The sequence below is a fragment of the Acartia tonsa genome, chromosome 13 (genome assembly GCF_053477335.1).
Source record: "Acartia tonsa isolate MP-2025a chromosome 13, ASM5347733v1, whole genome shotgun sequence".
Lineage (NCBI taxonomy): Eukaryota > Metazoa > Arthropoda > Copepoda > Calanoida > Acartiidae > Acartia > Acartia tonsa.
The window spans coordinates 43,162,736-43,169,013 of NC_137272.1; positions in this window are offsets into that span (position 1 = coordinate 43,162,736).

A 6,278-nucleotide genomic window follows, 5' to 3' on the forward strand; every position below is an offset into this window, starting at 1 on the left:
AAGAGAGGATGGTGCTAATTTTTTTCTTTAAAAAATGGACAAATGTACAACGCCTGGCTGAACTATCCCAATGACATCATATTTAAGTGTAATGTGAGGTCAATCAAACTTTACAATATTTTTTCACTATTTTGGTGACACTATAAGCAGCTTCTAGGGAGAGTAAAGATTATGAAAAATAGTAAAATAAAATCATATAAATAGAGAACTCAAAACTTTTTGTGCATTACACAAGCACAGACAGTCAGATACTAAAATCTACAGACCATGTTTGTGGCTAAAAACTAGTGATACAGTTAGTCAAATTCTTTTTTTATTCTTCATAATTTTGGGAAAAATTACTTCAGATTTTCTTTTATTAGGCAATTACCATGTAAAGGCATGTTAAAACTACAGCATGACCCTCAAAAAAGTATTTTTAAGCATCTGCAGCCCTTATTTCTCAATGAATTATTAAAAAATGCATATGTCCTTGTTCTCCATAGTATTCCACGTAAGTAGATATAAAAATATTTTTTTTACCTCCATTAACACCGGAGATTTTTAGAGCTAAAGTTTTGAAAAAGTGACTGAGAAAAAGAATTTTTTTTTGTTTCTCTTATTTTTTGGATGGTTATATATGTTTTTCTGGCAACTGAATAATGAGACACAAAGAAAAACAAGTTCACTAATTATTTCTTTTTTATTCCACCAAAAATATAAATTTTTAATGGCAAAAAATACTACTGAATGAATTGATTATTTGCAAATTTTAGGTTATTTATTAACCCTTATTTATAGAAAAGGATTAATTATGACAGTTGCTCCGCCCCCTTTTCTGACATCTCAATTATTTAATAAGGGGTAAATTAAGCTTTTTAGACTAAAAAATCATTATGTTTTATTTTTATTTTCTTTATAACTTGTTTGTTATTAAAGTTAGGATTGTGAAACAAAAACAATTTTCCTGCTATATTCATAGAGATTTATTTGGTTTTTTAATCTTAAACAATTTTGCCTAATAAGTAAGTTTTTCAAAATATCATTAAACTAAAAAGACTCAAAAAATATGTGTAAAAAATGCTTTTTACTCAAAAACTAAATTTTTTATTTCATTTTTGTATAAAGTTTCTGCTAGTAACAAAAATAAAAGGATTTCTAGCTTAATTTTGCTAAAAAAGTCGTATCATGTTAATAGTTACTTTTTACTCAGTCACTTTTTCAAAACTTTAGCACTAAAAATCTCCGGTGTTAATGGAGGTAAAAAAAATATTTTTATATCTACTTACGTGGAATACTATAGAGAACAAGGACATATGCATTTTTTAATAATTCATTGAGAAATAAGGGCTGCAGATGCTTAAAAATACTTTTTTGAGGGTCATGCTGTATAAAAAAAACGAAATCCGGACTGCTTTATCCTGGAAGACAATGCTTGAAAATGTAATTTGGTTCACATTCGAAAAAAACCCAAATTATAATTTCCTGCATTTTCTCCCAAGAAGGAACAGTCTGGATTTCGTTTTGTACATTTCTGGCTTACCAATACATGGTACTTGACAAATCAAAAAGAAAACCTGAAAAAAAACATGTTTTTTGAAGTGTTAGGCAAGCTAAGCTTTATATATCACACATGGTATAATAATTGGTTGGTGGAACATTCTTTCTTCATCATATTTCAGAATAAACGCTGCCAACGCACAAGAACTTCAGTGAAAACAAGGATTAATATGTCCATGTACAGTTTTAATCATACACTACATCCGATTTACACTTTTCTGATGTTCGTTACCTTATTATTTCATACAGAAGGATGCGCGATCGGGAACGGGTTTAAGGTGAGAAATAAGAGTTATTTATAAAAGAAATACTCTAATTTTTTATTATATTTTAACTCTTAAATAGTAACAGGATGTCTGTATTTGTGTGCTAAGAAGTTTGCTAACTGATATGGTTCTCTCTTGCAGTGAAGCTCTTTTAGAGGAGGGTATCTCTACTTACCAAGAGAAATCACCCCTAGAATTAAATAAGCCCCACCCCATTTTTTTTACTTTTTCTCTAGATATAAAGTAGAGGTTCAGCCCCCCCCCCCCCCCTTGCTTTCCTCAAATGTCCTCCATTGGGGCCTTAAGAGGCGCATCCGCTAGAAAAAGAAAAAAAAAACTAAATTAAATTATAGAAAATCATAGCTTTCGATGGACGTCATTCAATTTTGTTAAAATGATTATATTTGTTGTCTAGAAATATTTAAATTTATATTGATCAATAACAATTATTAAAAAATCAATAATTTATAAGAAACCTTTAAACTTAAATTTGTCTAAAGTAGCCAGGGGAGGGAGGGGATATTAGACTGTAGAAAACTGGTACCCAAAGTTTGTAATCACTTAATCTTAATCGTTGGCTCAAAAACCTTGGGTACTTCGATCAAATTTTAATTGCTTTGTTCCAAACTAATATTGTCCAAACATTTAAAAAAAAAATAATATTTATCTACTACAGGGAATATTTTGTTTATCATCATGAGTAATGTATATTAATTTATTGTCTTATTCCTGAAGATCTCTGATAAGTAGCGCAGCACACAATTACTGCAGTTAGATAAAGACAAACGAACAGACCCTAGTTTTAATGAAGCTACATATTAAAAGAGAAGCTTTTCTATAATTAGGGTCGGTCCGTTCTATCGATTTCAAACTTTTTGGGGGGGAACGGATAGCTTTTTTCACTAATCTAGGCATGTTAGAATTGCCCTATCGACTTTGCATGGTGATTCCTTTAGTAGATAGGTACGCTTTAAGAGCGTAGCAACTCTATAATCATGTCCGTCCGTTTATTTTAAACATGTTGATTTTTTTACTTTTTTAACAACAAATTTTTATATGATCTTAATATCCGATTGACTTAAGTTTTGAATATTGATTCCTTGGGCAACAAATTACAATATTATAAGCGAAGCAACACTATTATACAGTCCTAAAAATGTAATATGTTCATAATCATTATCCTGTATCAAGCAGTTTTTCAACAAATCTACTTACAATTTTGCTTCGACTCTTATACATTTATATTCTGATTATTCAGTTCTGACACAATACAAGTGTTAATATCAGTTTGGCCTACCATTTCACTGCATCGTTTTTATGGATGTTGTCATCCTTGTTAAATTGGGAATATATGTCCGTAAGGGTACATTCGGTAAAACGGAGAACTCAAAAAACGAAAAAAGCAATTCTACAAGGGCTTGGCAGCTACATACAGCCGTAGCCAGACTTGTCCTCGGCCGCAGACATACGGCTTACATGCAAAAGCCTTGAAATCAGCCGCCCGGCTTACTAATCAACGCAATCAGTCTAGCCGTCGCTCGCAAACAATAAGCCTCTTGGCACTTGCGGCTAACAAAACTGGTTTGAATCTTATAGTTATTCATTTTAATATCCGCGAAAAGCTGTCTATAATACGATTTAATAAATAACTATTCTAAATGGACGTTGCCCCTAATTGAGACCATTTATAAAAGATTTAACGTCATAAACAAAAATTAAACAAAATAACAAATTATGTCATATTTTATTTCAGCTTTTTTCCCAAGAAAATGTTACTTTTAAACAATACTCTAATTGAACAAAATCAAACAATCCATCATCACTCATGGGTAGCGTTCAAGTTAATCTATCTATCTAAGTATGTATCTTTTTTTCTTTATATCTATCTATTTATATATCTATCCATCCATCTATCTATATATATCTGTATAATTATCTATCTATCTATCTTTTTTTCTTTCTATCTATCTATCCTCTACCAGGAAAGTACCACCTCCACAAGAAACGTATGAAGCCGTTTAAGAGACCTTACATAACACACAGATAGTGTTCCTATTTTATATAGGTTTATACAATAAATTACTTTTTCGTTTTCTTTTATAACCAACTAGCGGCTTCGCCCCTAGCCTCTAGGGGCTTTGCCCAAAGAGGTATAATTACATCTTCTATTACTTACCCAGCAGAACGGATCGCAAATTTTCGCACCTACCCAGCAGAAAAACATTTTCTCGATTAAATAACGAATTCGCAAAATTCGTAAAAAAAAAAAATAGCGATTAAATAACGAATTTGCAAAATTTGTAAAAAAATGGGGGGAGGATTTTTTTGTTTTTTGGGGGGTTGGATGTGTCCCACCCCCCAAGAAAATAGCTTAAAACCACCGCAGGACCAATAGGTATATACCCTGAAGAGTAGAATCCAATCGGTTCAGTGGTTACCAAGATCTTAAGCTTCAGACGGACAGACGGACAGACAGACAGACAGACAGACAGACGGACAGACATCAAGCTACTTTGTATTATAGATAGTCAATATAACCCGGGTCTATCTTTTGCTTTCATACTACTTTTGTCTTAGAAATCAGGAATAAGAGCCAAGCTATTAAATACATTTTATATCATTTAAATCTATTTTCAATTTGTATCAGACCATTTTACCTTGAAACCAATTTAATATAATTTTTGTTCAACAATTCATTGAATATTACCTATCCCTTCTTCCCTGCTGTTTATCAGCCACTGGTTTTACTCGAACGCTTCTAACATAAAAATGGTTTAGTTGGTGACTAACGCTTGCAGTGTAAACATCTAGCTCTAGTACTTGTCAGTAATAGTAAACTTGTAAAAGTGTGTTTTTTTTATAGAAAAACAATTTTTTCGACATACTTTTCATTAAATATAATATATATCCTAAAATATAAAGTAGTAAGGTTTTTTGTCTAAAGTTAAAGATCTCGAAAACTGCTGGTCCGAATTGATTGTACTTTAGGGGAAGCTTTGAGTGGTTTTAGACTATTTTCATGACCACTTTCGTCCTTCCCTAGAGGCAAGGACCAAAGCAACTATCTCCGTATTTTAAAATAAATTTAAAATATTTTTTTTTGTTATTATATGTTTATTTAGGTTTTTTTATGTTAAGTTATATTTTGTAAAGGGTAGACCCGCAGAGTTAAGGTACTCCGCAGGGCTTAGACAAATACATGAAGGAAAAACTACTCATTATTTTAATTAATTTTATAAATAAGGGGGTTTTGTGATTCTCCTCTACAATAATAATTGTTATAGACCCAGGGAAGGTTTTTAACTAGTTTAGAGAGGGTAGCTTTATACCCCTTCAAAAATTTGTCGTTTTAAAATTAAAATTAACACTCCAATTTTCCTCAATTGATTCCAAAAAAATTTTCAGCGCTACAAAACACAAAATTTTGCACCATAAGATTTTGGGAAAGAAAGCTGTAAACTTACATTGTCCTATCCCCTAAGAAAATGTTTAAACTTAAATTGTCCTATCCATGAAGAAAATGTTTAAAGAAATTTGTGGAATAGTCCCTTTCGTGACATCGAACCTTAACAGGCGATTCGTCGTATTTTAAAATGGCGTTTTATAGGTTATTTTAGGTTAGGTTAGGTTATATTGGGTTGGGTGATTGCCCCACAGGATTAGGCATTGGCCCCCGCAGGGTTAGAGCCCCCCAAAGAGATAAGAAGAAATAAAGAAATAAGAGAAAACTTACTGTGAAAAATACAAATAATCGGCCCTTAAGGTGCGATGTCACGAAAGGAACTTAACCCGAAATTTGTTGCCATACAATTTTTACACATCGATGACACTCAAGGATACATGGAAATGTTAATTACTATATAAAAGTAACAGGATGTCTATCTTCAGCTTAAGATCTCCGATATGGTTCTCCTTAACTGTAAAGATTTCTAAATGTCCAGTGAAAATATTTAACTATTTATGAGAGGACATAACCTTCTAACTAATAAAATAACTCCTAGCCCCCAAACTTTTTTTCTTTCTTTTTAAAGCTTAAATGGAAAGTGGGGGGTTGACTTACACCCCCCCCTTCCCTGAGTACTTCTAGAGTCTTGTAGGGGGCGTAGCAGTAAGATATATATACAATTCTGTCTGTAGCTTTAACTACCATGGTTAAGATCGAAATATCTTTTATTTATCAATCCCTGTTTATAGAAGCAAATTTTCAGTAACAAAACAGTATTTTTATCCATTAAAAGAACATACATACAACAGATCTATAGTACAGATGTATATACAGACAACTACCTCCCTTACTTTTTCAAAGACCTTTATCGTCTGCCTCTAAATCATTTTCTGCTACTTGGCTGTGTTAATATAAGCGACACCACTGGTTGATTTTCAATGACCCAATAGAAAGCTCGCACAAGGAAGATACAGTTATTTATCCCTTTCTCCCTCTAGTGTTTTACTCTAATTACACGCAGGCAGAAA